Below are 18,989 nucleotides of genomic sequence, written 5' to 3' on the forward strand. Positions count from 1 at the left end.
TGGAAGTTCTGAGGAATGAAAGCGTTTCAGCATGGTGGGTTTGTGGAGGGAAGTGGGGAGAGCAGAGGAAGGAGCTGGAGATGAGATTGGTGGATTTAGCAGGAACCAGATCAAAAAGCACCCTTTCAGCTGTATTCTGGTGTTTGTGTTTTCTTGACTATGTTATGGGGAGTGTTTGGATGATCTTAAGCAGAAAACTTGTGTAATGAGAGAGTGCTTTCAAAAGAGATGACTGTGGCTGCAGTGTAGGGAGATGATTAGAAGGAGAACACAGTGGAGACAAAGAAACCAGTTAGGAGGCTGCAGCAGTACTTCTGAAGGAAAACGATGGTGGCCTAGGGTAGTGCTGGTAGAGTTGGAGAGAAGTTGGCAGACTTTGTAAATATTTTGGGAGTAGAAGAAAAAGACAGACGTTTGGTTGTGGGGAGTGAGGGAGAAGGACTCGGGGAGCATCAGGAGGTTTCTTGGCTGAGCAACTGGCTGCCTGGAGGTATCGTCCATCAAGCAGGGAAACATTTGAGGAGGGGAAGACTTGGGGTGAGGGAGGGGAGGATAAAGACGTCAAATCTGGGCATGTTCAGTTTTAGGTGATTGTGGACCATCCAAGTGGGTAGGTCTCATAGGTGATTAGATATTTAGGCCTAAAGTCCAAAACGTGTACTGGGCCTAGATTTAACAACAAGGGAGTCAGCAGATTACTGATGTCATGGGAGTGGATGAAATCCCCCACGTCGTACATGTAAATGGAAGAAGTTGACAATAATAAAACCTAGGACAAAAGCCTGAAGAGCTCCGGCATGTAAGCAGTGGACAGTAGAAGAGGAGAATCCATAAAGGTGACTGAGAAGGAACAGCCACGTGGGATGGAGGAAAACCGTAGTGTTCCCATCACAGAAGGCAAGGAAACAGGTTGTTTGGGGGAGGAGAGCAAGAGAGGTCATGTAAGGCTAAAAAGATGACATAAATTAGCAAATTGGAGATCACTGGTGACCTTGGTGAGGGTGGTTTCAATGGAATGAAATCCTACTGAGAGAAAGTGGAAGAGTGAGGAAATAAACACATCTAGAGTAGAATTTAAGTCACATCAGGAGTGTAACAGGAGTCGGGAGAGAGCTGGGATATAGCTTAAGGGTGATGTTAGGATTAATATGGAAGAGAATTGTGTGTGTTAGAATGAGACCATCCAAAGCAGATGTTTAATCTTGATACAAACCCCATTTTAAAGCCTTCCATTGAAATGTTCTTCTCCTTCTTTAGGTTTCCTACATTATATTTCTCCTCATTTGCTTTTTATTACTGAAGCAAGGAGCACTTAAGTGCTTGCAGATATTTTTTTTAAAACTTGGTAGTGAATGATCAATTTTTTTTTCAGGAGATCCCTTTAAAATGTGTAGACAGAGTCAATTTATTTCATGGTTTTTGAATCCTAGTTAATCTGGGAGATTCCTCTGGGATTCAGTGCCCCATTTTTCATGTCTAGAAATATGAAATAGACAATCACTTCTTTACTTAAGCACAACTCTGAGTATTCTAGAGTGTACAGATTGTATGGATATAGGTGTTTTGTGATATCTTGTTACTGACTATTCCAAGCCCTGTAATTCAGAGGGTTATATTAGGGCACACAAATTTCCGCTTTTAAGTCCACCTTTTTCTTTGAGAAGATGCTGATTACATTTCTTCAGCTAGTTCCAAATCCATCCTTAAATTGAAGAGCACCAGAATGCTAATGCATTCCAAAAGTCCACTCTGGGTTCTTAGGACTTTGGTTGGCTTGGTTTCCAGACTTATATTTTTCAATTCTTTTCAAGTGGCTGAAAGAAATAAGGAGACTTCTGCTTCAGTTGCAACTGAAGATTCTGGGTGTTGGTAATTGATTGATTCACCCATTAAGTTGAATTGAGATATATTACATATAGAAAAAGAATTATAAAGATGTAATTATACATGATACCATATTTAGAATTTATATAATTTATATTTCTTTTTTTAAAAATAACTAGCAAATTAAGTTAATGGTATTACTGACAAACTCTTTAGAGTTTAAATTTGATTTTGACCTTTAGAATTCTCTACTTGCATAGATAATCTTCCAGTTAATGTGACGTCATAACTACCTACTATATAGTTTGTTAAGTACTGTGCTAGGAATTTTACATAAATTATCTCAAACCTCCAAAAATCATTATCTAAATCTTGGTGGGGTATGTTTTATTATTCCCAAGTTTACAAGTAAAAAAACTGAGGCTTAGAGAGATGAAGTAACTTGTCTGAGGCTTCCCAGATATGCTAGAATGGGTCAAGCCCATTCTTGGGCATGGATCTGTTGCCTATTGTACATTTTCAAATGCCTTGTACTTCTAATATCTAGTATCTATCACCATGATAACTGATTAATTAATTAAAGGAGCTAGTTGTTCATTGACTGGCTTCATTTAAATGTGAGGTCTTTAGTGACAGAGACAATGCCTATTTTATTCATACTTCCAACTCTAGATCCTAGTACAGTGCCTGCTGAATGAGAGATGCTCAACAAATATTTACTCAACAAATGAAGACTGATTTGCATGACATAACTGGAGAATATGGAACTAAATGTAAATTCTGGTTGTTTTCTTCACTGATGGTTTACCATTTAACCCACACCCTTAAAAATTTATTTTTGTTAATAGGTAAGAGTGGCAATCAACATATGAAATTTACTTGAATAATACGTGAATATATTTTAGCCAACTCACCTGATAATAACACCTAATTATTCCTTGATATCTCATAAAGATTTTATTTTATTAAGTCAAATTTTTGAAGGACGAAGTGATTGAAGAATAGGAAAAAGCTAATTTTATTAATGATAAAGCCACACAGTTTTAGAGTTGGAAGATAATTTAGATATCATCCAAATCATAATCGTAATTATAGTGTGTGGAATCAGGATTTGTTTTCCTACCATATTTCTAATGTCTGGCAGATGTCAGTTACACATCAGGTATTCAATAAGTTTTAGTTGCATGAAATAATACATTTTATAAATGAGAAGACATGCCTAGAGAGGTTATGTGACTGGTAGCTTATGGTAGACCCGTAACCAGGGGTCACCTGATTCCCAGTCTCCTGCTCTTTTCTTTAAATTAAAATAATATCTAGCATTTGTCTGGAATATTTTGCAATATTAACTTTTACAACAATCTGAAGACTAGTTATGATTTTACAGAGGATAAATTGAGGCTCAACAAAGTTAAAGGTATTCTCCAGATCAGTAGTTCTCAAAGTGTAGTCCCTGGACCAATAATACTAGCATCACCTTAGAACTTGTTAGAGAGAAAAATTGCATGCCCCATCTCAGACCTACTAAATCAGAAACTCTGGCTGTGGGTTAGCAGCAATCTGTGTTTTAATAACCCTCCAGGTGATTTAGTATTGAGGATTGTGACTGTTAGGTTAAACTTGAATTAGATAGATCTAAATCTAGTATCATGGAGAATAGCTGTGAGCATAACAGGATAGAAGAGTGGGAAAGTCCAGTTAAGAAAATGTTAATTCCTTTATTCTCCTTCACTCCAAAGAGCCTCCTCCACATGCATTTTTGCTCTCTAATACATCTGTTGACTTAATATGTCTTTTCTTGATTCTCCTTGGTTCAAGAGTATGGGTAGCTGAACATTCTGAAAGGCTATTAATTGTTCTTTACTCACAGTATTTTTTAACATCGAAGGAAGACTGTTTTTATCCTTTTTTTTTTTTGCTGATTCAGACTTTAAGGCTATTAGGGTAACATAACATTTAAAGTGGAAAAATGTGTGTTGAAGGATATACCTTAACTCTTCAAGAAAGCTGAGTGTGATTGGCCTAATGGTTAGAACTTGGTGCTAATGAAGTCTGGTTTGTAGCATCAGTTCCCCTCTGGACCAATTAACTTCTCCCTGTTTCAGTAGCTTGGAATTCATCGCTCTGTGGACCTGGGGTGTAATTCCCTGGGTAATTAAATAGTTCAGGTGAGGCAGAAAAGATTCATGGTTTACTGCAAATCCATTACTCATTCTAGAAAATGCTCCCAAAAGTCCAGGTGATGTTTTGAAACATTTTATTTCTTTATTGACATCACAGACATATATGCTCCTATTTCCTGTAGTTCCCATATCACGTTTTGATACTTGAATTAATATGGCACTCCACAGCCTTAAAAAATGGATTTTCCTTCTGAAGCACCCAAGAGAGTAAGTAAGAGGATAGATCTTCCTGTTCAGAACTTCAGAATGTGCAATATGCTGGTCTAAAACAATCACGGAAGTCATTGTTTTTGCCTGTGAGTCCCTACTGGGTTTTCTGACAGGCTCCTTATGTTACAACTGTAGCCACTTAGGCACAACTGCAAACCCAGTCCTGCCTGGAAATAGGCCCTGTCTTTGTACATGATGAATTGAAGAAGCTCCAGTTCTAGCATTTTCTAACTACCATTCATTGGATTTGACTCTGTGGCACTGTTCTTTTATCTGGGCTTCGTATATCCGAAACCCAGTCTACATGTTAAGCCCATTCTTACAGCATATGTCTTTATCTTGTCTTCTTGCACCTGAGTTCCTCTTTTGATAATGTGCTTGTTTCCTCTCTAATTGGCTTTATTCACTCTATTCACTCATTCATGCATTCATTCACTCAACAAACCTAATGTCTATGCAGGATACAATGTTGGAAACTGGACCTGAGATACGATCTTGGCAACCCAACCTTTTCTGACACCCTGGCGACTGGAGTCCTGCCCCTAGACTTCAGCACCATGTCTCCACATTCATGTCTGCTACTGTTGCAGACCTACCTGCCTGTATCTGCTTCCTCAGGGATCTGTATTCCAGCACCTGTTGCGACACCTGCATTCCTTCTTGCAGGACCTCACTGATGGCACTCCTGGCTTGGCCCAGCACATACTAGTTATCTCTGTGCTTTCCCTGCTTCTGACTTCCAGCTATTGCCTGCAGCTGATTCCATTGCTGTTGCACCTGTTCCCAATCTTCACTTTTCTCTCAGAATGTCCATCTGCAAGACGATGGGTTTTACTAGTTCCTCTAGCCACATCTTGTTTTGGATTGCATCCTCAACAATCAGTGATGGAGTTCCAATTGTGCCAGGTGCAGATGCAGGCATAGAGGGATAAGATATAGATTACCATCTCAGGAGACATCACAAATGCAGTAGATCCTCCCCAGTTGTGAGGGGACGGAGATATTTCAGTTTGAGGTACTTAAGATTTTAGGGAGAAAATAAGGTTATAGAGGGACTAAAGGCAGGCCCTTATAAATCTTTGTATCATCTCTAGAGCATCAAGACAGCATGCTAAATGAAGAGAGTATCAGTGACATTTTTCATGTCTTAAATTACTAATAATGGTTATGGTACAATTGCTTTCCATTTACCATATCTTGCTCAGTAGAAATTTCTCAGGGTCTTTCTCCCCTGCCATTTCAATGAAATGCCCATAAATTTGCTTTGCTTTGCTGAAGATAATATGCATGTGAAAGGATTTTTCCCCCTGTATCTCTTTCTCCATCCAAATGTTCAGTGCCTTTCAGATATCGTGATTCGAATTGTTGACTCCTGCATCCTCAGTCCCAGAGATAACGCTCTAAAGCACATGCCATCAGGCCCCTCTCACACAAATATCACTTTCCTCCTTCCTTGCAGCTGCAGGAGTACCATTTTAAGGTCCTGGCTTATGTCTCCTCAGATTCCCTTATTTTCTAAAGCCTCAAGGCAAAAACCTCTGTTACTGCCATGCCATCTGCTTTACTTTACTTTTTTATTCCCAACACCCAATTTCTTCTTTTTCTAATTATCCCCAACAGGAGTGACTCATAATTCTTATATACTGGAACTAAAAAAAAGTACATAAAACTAAATCTGCATATACTGAAATCCCTTGTTTACTAAAATTTGAAGTAGGGGCAGTTCACTAATGGGGAAGGATTACTTTACCTAACTGGAGAAAATAAGGCATTATCTCATTAGAACAAAGATATTTTGCACTTATTCAGTGTACAATGTATTAGCAAGGTTTAAGGGAGTCCATAAGGAGGATCAAAGAGCAAGAAGTAACGGATTCTACTTGGGAAGGTTGAGCAGGGAAAGGGAATGTTGAAATTGACTCTTGGAGGAAATTCATCAGGCAGAAAAGAAAAGAAAACCCCTTCTAGGGAGATGTTACCACATGTGTAGAGGCAGGTGACATTTAATCATAATTTGTACTCAAAAATAATTAATGTTATAACAATTATTATCAACAAGGTGTGTCGTGTGCTACTGGTGTCTAGTGGATAGAGGCCAGGGACGCTGCTAAATATCCTACAGTACACAGGACAGATTCCATAACATGTGATCATCCACCTCAAATGTCAGCATTGCCTCTGCTGTATAAGGTAGGTCCCATGAGACCTGGAACCTAGCCTGTCTTATTCACCCCTGTGTCAACAGAACCTAGCATAGTTTGAGGCAGAGTTGGTACTCACTTAACATTTGCTGAGTGAATGGAGTCATGAAAGAAGAGGGAAAATTTTTGGGGAGGGAAAATACATATTCAGAATTAGAAGTTAGGGTATAGTTAAAGAGCAGTGGGAAAATAATAAGGCTATCGATAAAGTAAAGAGAAATTAGGAAGGGCATCTTGTGCTATCTTAAGGAGTCTTCTTTTAATGTATAGTCCATGGAGAACTGCTCCATGGAGAACTGCTCCATGGAGGGTTTTAAGCAGGAGACTGATGCCATCTGATTTATGTTTTAGTAGGATGACCAAGCAGTGAGGAAAGAGCCTGGAGGCTGGGCAGTCACTTAGAAAGGCATTGTAATAGTGCCGGAATGATGAGGACCTAACCTAAGGCTGAAGCAGTGAAGATAGTTAGAGAGAAGAGAGCAGATTTGAGAGATATTTAAGACTTAGAATTCTTAGGACTTGGTGATTAATTAAATATAGAAAGTGGGGGAGAAGTTTCTGCCTTGGGCTGCTAAGTGGATGTTGGTATCATTACTTGAGATGAGGAAGATAGGAGGAGAAGCAGAATTTGTGTGTGTGTGTGTGTGTGAGCTTGTCTCTGTATACCCATTAAAACATTAGCTTATATCAGTACACTCAACAGACTTATGATTAACCAATTTCCCAGGCACTAAGGGTATCAAGGTAAATAATTCCAGTTTTTAAGAAGCTAACATGTTCATAGCAGCACTGTTCACAATAGCCAAAAGGTGGGAACAACCAAATGTCCATCGACAGATGAGTGGATTAACAAAATGTGGTGTATCCATACAATGGAATTTTGTTCAGCCATAGAAAGAACGAAGTAATGATACATGCTTTAACACAGATGAGCATCAAAAATATTATGCTAAGTGAAGGAAGCCAGACATCAAAGGTTGTATAATGTATGATCACATTTATTTGAGATATCCAGAACAGGTAAATCTATAGAGACAGAAAACATACTAGTGGTGGCTATGGAGAATGACTTCTTAATGGGTATGGGGTTTCCTTTGATGATGATGAAAATGTTCTGGAACTATATAGTAGTTATAATTGCATGACACTGTGGATGTACTAACTGTATTTTATACTTTAAGATGGTTAATTTTATGTTATGTGAATTTCACTTCAATAATTTTTTTTAAAAGGAAGCTCGCAGTCATGAGAAAGATAGACTAGTAAAAAATACGGCAAATCAATGTGAGCCATCTATAATTGTCTCAAATAATACAAAATGTTCTTCAAGCTGAAGAAACTGTCCAGAAAAAGCCTCAGTGGCTATGAAAGCCCATGGCAGGAGCAGGGAGAAAGAAGGGATTGAAGAGACCATTTGCTCTATTTTTATAGTCCTAATTGCTGCACTTCATGTAAGGCGTAATGGAGTTATTCCAGAGACCTAAAGTGGTTCCATCAATGTCTTGTGACCAGTCAGTGGCAAAGGTCTGAAATAGTACAGTTCATCAATTCTTGGAACTTTAATCTTTTCTTTCTGTCGACTTCATCTCCAAAATATTTGTAGAAAGTAAAGTCAGAGAATGATGGTGATAAATGGAAGGATTACAAATAGAAAAATAATTGAGAAAGAATAGTGGAAACTCATGACACAACTTAAAATCGAATGGCCTTTAATGTTTTAGACAAATTTCCCAAAGAACATTAACGAATCTCCACTACTTAAGTTGTTTTTCGAAGTAAAGAGTGGGCCAAAAGATGCACTGTAGTGACCAATAAGGAACTGGCAGAGTGGTGTCACAAGTAACTGAAGGTGTTTTCCTAATGTAAAATTACCATATTTACCCCCTTATTTTCTACACACCTTTTAAAAGATAGAATGTTGTTTTGTACATGTTTACAATACCTTCCCAATATGGTAATGAAGAACTGGAATCACTTAATAGTTAGGATAGCTCCATCCTCAACATTGGAAGAAATATTACTTGACCTATCTCCTTCTCAAGGGAATCATTTGTCCATTCATTCAGCAAACATGTATTGAATCAGAGGCACTGAGAAGAGAAGGATGCTTAAGATGAAAATTGCCTTCAAGTTGCTCATAATTTAGCGGAGATGTGTGAGAGAGAAACAAAACAATGTGATAGAGATCTTTTTGTGGGAAAACAGAAATGAGGTATCTAACCTTGCCTGAGAATATTAAGGTGAATCCCCAAGAGGAGGTGATGAATCCTGATGGGTTAGAGTTTGTTAGGTTGGCACTGCATGAAATAAACAGGAATATATAAAATATAGCACCATGGTTCAATCGAGTTATTCATTCATTTATTAAATACTAATTTTATGCCTACTCTGTCTCAGGCACTGTGACAGGCATTGATAATCTAAGGTGAGAGAGTTCCTGCTTCATAATCTTATAGACCAACAGAAAAGACAGGCATTAAGCATGTCCGCATAATAAACTAATGAATCCTCTGACAGGAAATATGTGGGGTGCTATGGGAGTACATGACAGGGGCCCTGACCTGGCCATGGGACACAGGGAAGAACTCTGAGGAAATGACAGACTCAGAACTAGAATGGTGTCTTGGTCAGCTTGGGCTGCCATAACAAAATACCATGACTGGGGACTTAAAAAAAAGACATTTATTTCTTACAGTTCAGGAGGCTAGGAAGTCCAAAGTCAAGGTGCCTGCAGATTTGGTTCCTGATGAGAACCCTCTTCTGGCTCACAGATGGCTGCCTTCTTGCTGTGTCCTCACATGGAAGAGAAAGAAAGAGCGAGCTCTGGTCTCTCTTTCTCTTCTTAAAAGGACACTAATCCCCTCATGAAAGCCTCACCCTCATGACCTCATCTAAACCGAATTACCACCACAAAGTGTCACCTCCAAATACCATCACACTGGGGATTAGGGTTTCAACGTTTGAATTTTTTTTGCGGGGCGGGGGGTGGGGGGCGGGAAACACAAACATTCAGTCCGTAAACAATGGGTGCCACATAGCCAAAGGAAGGGAGGTGGGTGAGGTAGGGGTTGAGTTCATAGAGGGATATTCCAGGTTATCCAGAGGACAATCAGGGAGAGCCTTGAAAGGCAGCTTAAGGAATTTGTCTTAGCAGCAGTGAGAATCCACTGAAGATTGTTAAACCCTAGTCCAAACATTAACCCTAACTCTCACTCTAATGCTAACCCTGATCAGATTTTGTTTAGAAGGATAACTCTGTCTGTGGTCTAGAGAATGAATTTGAGAGAGGAAACTGGAACATGACCCTTTAAGAGACTCTTCCAGATAAGAGATGAATGGTAGTGGGGTCTGGGGTGATAACATCGGGTGAGAAGAGAATTAGGTGGATTTGGGATGTGAGAATCAGAAACGGGTATACCTACCAGGTTTCTGCCTTGTTGTGTTAACATTTCTGAGACAGAAGAGTGGATCTCTTGTGAAAGGTTATAAATTGTGAAAATTATAAATTCTTTTTCAGGCATGTTGTGTTTGAAATATCTGAATATAATTTCCCATGGCCGGAACATGTGGGCTGCTTGCGGTAAAGAATCACAGGAGAAGTGGAGAAGTAGGCAGTATCCATGTCGTGGAGGACAAAGGTATATCTTGTAAGGTATGGAGAATCACTGAGGGATTTTCAGTAGGGCACTTTTGTGTTTTAGAACAATTATTCTGGCAACAGAAGAATACATCATAGGGTGCTGATACTGGAGGCAGGTGGTTAAAAAGCTGCTGTATCACATGACACGGTGGTGGTAGGCTGGACGGGAAAAAGAAGAGGAGAATTATATTTCAAGGACACATTCATAGAATTTGTTGTGAGAATGTCAGGATTAAGAAAAGAGTTGTGAATGATTCCTAAATGTCCTTTGGAACACTGAGTGGATGATGATGTCATTAACAGAGATGGCGAAAGTAGGGGGAAAGGCAGAGTTGTGAATTTGAACTTAGATTTGCACGTGGTATCTTTGAGATGGTGCAGGATGTCCATCTGCTGCTGAATAGCAGGCAACAGCTGCTAGTTTCTGTGACATCACTACTGGTAGCCTTATTAATGCTGGCTTATTTGAGTTTCCCTCTGTAAGTCCTTTCTTTCTCTTGGTCCATAAAGATGAGCCACCTCTTCTCTCTGTACACTATTTCTCTGAGAAGACCTTTTATCAAGGAGACAACCAAATATCACCACTCTAAAGTAAGCACTACCACTAAAGGTTGATTCTTGTTCTATGAACTCAACATTAGCCTTATATATACAACTAGTTCTAGATATTTCTATTTGGATGTTTTGTCATTTTCTCAATTCAACATACTCACATCAAAGCTTTCCAAAATTCTTTTATTATGTCCAGAATCCATATCATTTTTCCTGAATCTCTTTGTGCGTTAATGTTCTCCCAGTCATACACATCTGAAACTTCAGGATCATCCCTGGTTCTTCCACAGTTGTCATTCTCCAAATTCAGTCAGTCATAAATTCCTATTTTTTTCCTTTATGCTACTTGTTTCAATCTTTCTTATATTGTTATCCCCAATGTTCTAGTTGATAAAAAGAAAAGAAAAACACTTATTAAGACCCTACCGTGTGCCAGGTAATCAAAGGTGCTCAGAGTGTAGTACCACTGGAGAGGCAAATACGTAAACCTACAAATACCATTTAATATGATGCGGAATCATTGCTGAGTGCAATGTATAGTGGAGGTCCTAATAATTCAAACTATGAAAATCGAGGAAAAATTTACAAGAGAAGAAAAACCCTAGCTGAGTCTTGAAAACGAATAGGAATGGCATGGTAGAGAAGCAGAGAAAGATGTAGCGGTAGAGGGCAGAGCATGAACAAGAGAGTTGAAGCTTAGGAAAGGTATGGCATGTTGAAGCTACCCTCCATAGTTAGTATGGCTAGAATACAAATTATGCAGCAGAAAGTGGCTGGAAATAAAGCTCAAGACTGACCAGATCAATCATCCTAAGTAAGGAATGCATCACCCTACACCCAGATTGCTATCCCAGCTTTCGAGCTGCTTTTGATGCCTCTAGTCTCTCACTCATGTGACTGACAAAAATTTATTTTATGTGGTATTTAGAATGAGCTTTCAAAGTACTGTCATGTATATGACCCATTTACCCATCACAACAACCCCTTGAGGTGGTAGCAAGCTGAAATTAGTAATTTTCTCAGTATTAACAAAGTTTAGGCCCTAGATCTTCTGTATCAGATTGCCAAATGCTTGCCATTTGTCTATGCATTTTGTGTATTTCTGTCGAACTATCTTGTATACAAAGCTATGATTATCATCCTTTTGCTCAACAACTTTTATTAGCTCCCTATTATCGTACATTAGCAAGAAAAGCCTCTCTGCTTGACGTTTTCAAAGCTCTCCATAATTTGGAACCAGCCTACATGTTTAATCTGATGTTCTACTTCTCAAGAAAATTTACCTTTGCACTTCGGTTATCAATTGGTGCCTAATAAACTAGCCCAAAACATAGTGGCTTAAAACAAATTCTTTATTTATGGACTGGGAATTCAAGTAGGGTTTAGCTGGGTGATTATCGTGTTCTACTTTTTATTGAGTGAGGTCACTCAAGGTTCAGCTGGCAGCTGGTCTGGTCCAAAGAGTCCAAGATGGCTTTGTTCATGTATCTCTTGCCTTAACAGAGATGCCTGAAAGCCTGGCTCAGCTGGGACTGTTGACAGAAATGCCTACATGAGGCATCTCTAGCACAGCAGTCAGTTTTCTTATTTGGCTCCCACAGAGAGCGTTCTAAAGGACTAAAGCAGAAGCTGCAAGACTTTTTCTGTCTTAGCCACGGAAATTACACAGTGTCACTTCTACCTCATTCTGTAATCATAAAGAGAGCCTCAGTGCCAACTGAGATTCAGTAGGATGGGATTACACAAGGGTATGATTACCTGGATGTGTGGTTTATTAGGGAGTAAGCTTTGGAGGCTAATAAACACATTTAGCTTTAGTCAGCTTCTCATTGCTTGTGCACACGCCATAGTTATTCCTGCATCTGGACCTTTACCCATGTTGATCTTCCCACAGATTCCATCCCACCTCTCCTTTGGCTTACCTAAGTCCTACCAGTCTTTCAAGGATTGTTCAAGTCTCATCTTGAGCATTTTGAATCTTTCTCTGAATACTCTTGTTCTCAAAAAATCTTCTCTATATTTAAAATACAATAGTATTTATGGTCTGGCAGTAGGACTAGAAAGGAGAAGACTGAGTTGGAGATATTTGGGGGGAAGAATCAACAGGGCTAGATACCCGTTTGAATGTTGTGGGCTAGTGACAGGAATCAGTCAGAGATGTTGTAGAATCGAACCTCGATAGGTGAGAGGATTGAGCTACAACTTACAGAATCACGAAATACCAGATGAGCAGTGGTTTGGGGGAAAAGATGAATTCCCTTTTGAACATGTTACTTTGGAGGTGTAGTGGAAGAGCCAGATGAAGGAGTCTTGCAAACAATAAAGGGAAAGGAGTGGAGATTGGGAGAGAGGTCAGAATTAGAGAGAGAGATCTGGGATCCGCCTGGTAAGGAGGTGCTGGTTGAAGCCGTGGGGTTGAATAAGCTTGCCAGAGGAGAAGTTGTGGAGATGGAAACCAAAACAGCCAAGGGCAGATCTGAGGGGAATTTTTGCAGCAGAAAGAATATGAGGACCCAGAGAAAGAACAAAGAGACAGGAGGAGACCTGAGAGAGTGCAAAGCTCCTTAATCCAAAGGAGGAAGGCAAAGATGGTCAAGTATTAAGGCTGAAAATGTGTTTAAGAAGCAGGGAATAAAGAAGACCAGTGAACTTTATCGTGAAGAGGTCACTGGCCACTGATCTAGGAATCATTAGGAGGAAAGCTAGACTGGACCTAGTATAAGTAGGCGGTAGGGTTAGGAAGCAGGAGAGTAGTGAGGACAGACTGGCCACTTTTTCAAGAAGTTTAACAATAAAGAAAAAATAGGATATCCTCTGTAATAGAATTACAAATAGAACTCTTAATGATGGCCATTCTTCTGTGATGCTGGTCATTATGTGGGAGTCGTGTGTGCATGTGTGTGTGTGTGTATGTGTGTGTTGGCGGGGGGAGGTATATATTATGTAGCAGTATTTTACCAGCCAGGTTCTGTATTAAAATCACCGGAGGACCAATTATACTCTTTAAGGCCCCAAACCACTTACTGACTGAGAATTTTTAGAGGTGGGTCCCAGGCATCTGCAGGTTAAAAAAAAAAATCTTATAGACACTGACTTAAGGGTTTAGGTATACCCAGGGACCTGGAGCTTCACAAAACAGTTGATGTCTTCATAGGGGGTAGGGCTAAAATGGAATTAAGTTTTTAAAATGGAAAATTGGGAAATAAAAACTACAGTAAGAATTCAAGATGTAAAAAAGTAAACATAGAAGACAAATATCTCTATATTGAAGACAAACATTTTAGTAACAACAGAAGAAGTCATATACTTCAGGTAGACTTTTTTTTGCTTCAGCAAAAAAACACGGACAGTTTTATGAAAGTCTATCATCAGAATTCCAAGCCATTTTCCTTTCCTCTTTCTTTTTTTTTTAAACTGGGCTGGGGGAGGAGAGTAAAAAGAATGTGGTTTGTGAGGCCAGTTAAAGCTCAGAAATTATTTCAAACCAAGCACTTTTTCTAGTCTGCACTTTTTGAAGTCTGCAAGTCTGGATCTTGGGGGCAGGGGAGTGAGGAAAACTTTGTCTGTGGAACCATTTGTCATTTCCTGGGAGGAACCCTATGCTTAACCCTTAAGGGAACCACATTTGAATACACATACTTCTGGGATTTGACGAAGAGTAGGTCCAACCCTAGCCATTTTCTTTCTGTATTTCAGATTGGTGTTTTCCTAACCTACACCTCAGGGGAAAAGAGTGGCTTTCCTTGAAAAAGAAGCAAATAGCAGTACCATTTGGGGATGTCAGTGAGGCCAACACTGTTGAACTCCTTTCACACTTTCTTATGACAATCCAAAACACAGACACACACAGTGTCACATTTTATTAATCTTATTTAGATATGAATTTGACTCATAGTGTTATGTTGTTTGTATGTTTTCATAGGAAAATCTTTATCAAAACGGAGTGTTTGGCTTTTGTTTTGAACTAGCATGCCAGGAAAGGGTTACAGAAGCCTGTCTCTTCTTGATGTTTAACAGCTGGTAAGAAAGCACAGCCTCTCCCTCAAGCTCAGCTCAGTCATATAAGTAACTCAGGGCCATCACCATCCCCCACTGCCTTGCTTCACTTAGTAAAATTCCTTGCAAAAGTTGAAATCCGGTGGTAAACAAAGGAAGCAGCTTTGGTTCATTAGTTTGGGGAGGACTAAGGGTGAGATTGTTGTAGTTAAAAAGGAGGTTTTAAATGCAACAAGTGGTATGCAGTCTCCAAGATTTCATGGTTGGAGTGTTGTTCCTGAAAAGGAATAATTCAGGATGAGGAATAGTCTTGGCCTTACTGAGAGCCTGAGCTAGAATTGGAAGCCCCAAACTAAAATCACTATCAAGTCTGAAAGCTGGGCATCTTCAATTACATGAACACTACTTGGCAGCTTTTTGCTGTATGCAACTTACAGTAGATAACAACTTCCACTGTGCCTCTAATCAGTGTCTTACAGAACTGAGCTTGCTCGATACAAATAAACAGGGACACAAAGATGAAGTGTCCACAAAATGGCACACCCTTGGGTCAGCATAATAACCACTTAGGTTGTAGAGAAATCCACATGATTCATGAGGTCCTTAACTAAACACATTAAGGAACTACATATTACATTTTCTCCGAGTCAGAGTAAGTGCTTTAAATAGCAATCAGGAAGGAGAGGTCGAAACGTTGGTCTCGGAATGGCCTCTCTCTCTGTGTCTCTCTGTCTCTCTCTTGCTCTTTCTCATGAAGATAAAGTGTCAGTGTGTAACCCTCATCTTTTGAGTAAAATTAAGTCCCCAAGGAAATAAAAGGAACTCATTTTTCATTTAAATCCAAGGACAGCTGGGTGGATCCAACACACTAAAATGCTCACGTGAAAGCCATAGGACTGATTCAAAAGATAGGAGTTGGGAAGAGAGAAAGAGACAGAAAGGAAGAGAGACAGAGACAGAGAAACAGGGCACAAAAGTTTTATAAATGCATACACTCTGCTATGGAAGGGGACGGTTGGTTCCTGGGATGGAGGCTGAGGGCAGGTGCCCTCTGTGAGGGCGCCTCTGTTGAGCCACGCTGGCTTCTTGCTGGAAGGGAGGGCTGCGGGACCACAGCTGGGCTGGGCTCCAGCTGGTCAGCTATGTGGCACTGCTGCTATTGTTGAACAAAATTCTTTCCTCATTACACATCTCTCTTCTCAATTTGATAGAAAGTACAGTTCTTGGAATTTTTCTCTTCATGAACTTGAAGGAAATCAGAAAAGAGAAGCTTATTTTCTCCTCATTTAACAAGGGACTATTTGCTGAATCGGTAGCTTGAAGCTCCTTTATATAAAATTAGCTCTAAGAACACAGAGAAAAGTAACAGAAATTTGATCAATCTTATACAATGAATATTCAAGCAAAACCCATAATTTACCGGTGGCGATGTCTGATAGGGCTGATTGGCTCTTTTTTAATGGACTCTAATTCTGTGGCGATTTACTTTAAACTGGTTGTGTGAATTTAATAAGTCTAATATTGTTCCTAATCATATATGTTAAGGGAAACTTCTGGAGCTGGAACATTAATCTTGTTTGGCAAATTATTAAAATCCTGGCAAGAACAGAAATGAGATGGGGTAACATCCTCTTTCAGCCTCATTTCTTTTATCTGTAAATTGGGGGTAATATTTTTCGCCTACATACATAGAATGATGAACAGAACCATTACTTGTGAATTCACCAATTGCTGTGGAAAATCAAAGGGCAAGGCTTTATATTATAAATCAGTGATGCTCAATCAGGGTGGGGAAGTTGGAGGAAGAAGAGTGGTAGTCACCTAGGTTTTTAACTTGAAGAAGACTGCAGCCAGACTTGAGGACACCAATTCATAATCTTTCCGCTCAGTTTTAGGGTCTGAAGCTTCTAATTCCTGGTTAATATGGCCCCAAATAAGATAGAATTTTGCATGATCAATTATCATTGAGTTGGCACTCTTGTGTCTTTAACAGCTTGGATAATTCAGGCCAAAACAAGATCAAAAGCAAAAATAAACCCTGTTTTTGCCAAAAGCCAAACTTAAAAAAAAAAAAAAAAGATGAAAAAAAGGAGACTTGTAGCCCAAATTCTCTAGAGCACTATGGCTGTGGCAGTCTAGCCCAGTGATTCCGACAGTGTGGTTCCTAAACTGGTAGAATCAGAATCACCTGGGAAATCTGTCAGAAATTCTGGGCCTCTTCCTCAGACCTACTGAAACAGAATCTCGAGAGGTGGGACCCAGCAATCTGTGTTTTAACAAGCCTCTGGGTGATTCTGGCCCACACTCAGGTTTGAGAACTACAGCTCTAGTCTAGTCCTGCTGACAATTTGGTCACATCAACTGTTTGAAAAATTACTATGGTTGTTGTCTCTCAGCCTCTACTTCTCTCTCTTTCTAATCCCTCCTTTGCATTGTCACTAATTATCTTCCTAAAGTGCCGTTTTAATCATATCTTTCTTTCTCTCAAAATGTCTCAGGGGATCCTATTACCTACTACATATGTTTATACAGATATTGTAGCTAAAAGGGGTCCTCATTATCAAATCCAACCAACTAGTTTTACAAAGGAGACTATTCTGGGGCAGAGAGGTAGAGTGGGGGATGCCTGGGCAAGTCAGGTGATAAATCCTGGACGTTGAATCAGCATCTTATATCTGGTTAAAGTGTGCCTGAAAGCAGCTTTGGGGACGGGGAGATACGGGAGAAGAGGGAGATGCCAGGAAAAGGGAAACAAGCAAACCAGGGTGTGTGTTTAGAAGACGCAAGAAATCTCAGATCCAAGCCTACTGCTTTTTGTTAGTTGGGATGGTCAGACCCCTTTTTAATTTTCTTGGTACTAGCTCATGGGGTATATTCGTTTGCTGGTGCTGCCGTAACAAAGTACCCCAAACTGGGTGGCTTAAACTACAGAAATTTATTGTCTCCCTGTTCTGGAGGCTGGAAGTCTGAGTTCAAGGTGTTAGCAGGCTTGATTCCTTCTGAGAACTGTGGGGGGAAGGATCCATTCCACGCTTTTCTCCTTGGCTTGTAGATGGCTATCTCCTTCTCCCTGTGTCTTCACGTCACCTTTCCTCTATGTGTATCTCTGTCCAAATCTCCCCTTTTTATAAAGACACCAGTCATACACCAGTCATATTAGATTAGAGCCCACCTTAATGACCTCCTTTAACTTGATTATCTCTTAAAAAACCCTCAGCTTAATGACCTCCTTTAACTTGATTATCTCTTAAAAAACCCTATCTTCAAATAAGGTCACATTCTGAGGTCCTGGGGTTTCGGATTCAACATACACATTTGGGGGGTTACTACCTTCTCCTTTGCGCTTGGATGGTCCAGCTCAATGATCCCAAACGGAGTACTGTGAAGGAGAGTGGTGAGTGGGACAGAACTCAATTGTTGCCATTCAGAACAATTTAAAAAAAATTTTTCCACTTGGAAAACAACTCTGGTGTTAACTACTTCTAGAAATGAAGAATGCTAACGCTGGAGTTTCATTTAGAGAACTTCTGGTCTGACATCAAATTTAGACAGAAGAGCCCACTGTTGGAAAGAGCTTTCTTTACCCACAGTCACAAATCTCATCATGCTTCTGATTTCAACTTCTGTGCTTTTGAGTTGCTGCATGCCTAAGCAGTGAGGTGACTGGCCCAAGGTCACGGCAGAGCTGGGACCCCAGACTCGATTCTCCTTCCAGGATTCTGTGCCCCTTATGGCTAGTGGGTCTTGCTGAGGGGGTCAGATTTACTTCTGAATACTACACACTACATAGCACTTGTGTGCTTAATTTTCCAAAGTTGTCCTTCCACCTGAGACAACTGCATTACTATGAACCATTGGAGGGTTCTGCTTCTTTCCATCAAAACATATTTCCCCCACATTTTTACTGTACAATATTTGCTTGACTTCATAATATTTCCCTTAACTTGTTGTTTGCTAGAACTCTTGTAATAATTGGTACAGCAGGAAAAAAAGAAAAGACTGAACTGATGAGTTGTTTCCAGTCAGAAGTCACCCATTTCCTGCAAATTGTCAGAGAAAAAGAAAATGGATTCAGACAGCTTTTTGTCTTTCAAGACACACAGCTGCATAAAAAGAAAGAGTTGCTGATCAGTTTCTGCCCTTGGAAAAAAGTAGGAAAAAGCCTCATTAATTTAGACTTAGTTGTGAGTTTGTGATTATATCAATACATAGAATAATATTGATAAGATCATAAGGGAAAAGATTAATTAGAGGAAAAGTGTTTTCAAGTGTACAAGAAGCAAGCAGGTGAAGAAGTAATCTCTCTTGTTAACCATTCTATCCCTAGCATCTACCATAGTTCTTGGCAAATAATATGTGCTCAATAAATTTGTATGGAAAGAA

The 18,989-nt window shown here is 39.7% G+C and overlaps 1 long non-coding RNA gene across 2 annotated transcripts in view; it reads left to right on the forward strand.

Annotated features, from left to right (window-relative positions):
- The window catches only part of LOC309665579, a 227,053-nt gene that overhangs the window by 6,840 nt on the left and 201,224 nt on the right, over window positions 1-18,989 (forward strand). For both annotated transcript variants that reach the window (XR_014266525.1, XR_014266526.1), the window contains exon 2: window positions 9,936-10,070. This is a non-coding gene — a long non-coding RNA (uncharacterized lncRNA). The remainder of the gene's footprint in view (window positions 1-9,935; window positions 10,071-18,989) is intronic.

This window comes from Balaenoptera physalus (genome assembly GCF_965194825.1).
Source record: "Balaenoptera physalus genome assembly, chromosome: 8".
NCBI lineage: Eukaryota > Metazoa > Chordata > Mammalia > Artiodactyla > Balaenopteridae > Balaenoptera > Balaenoptera physalus.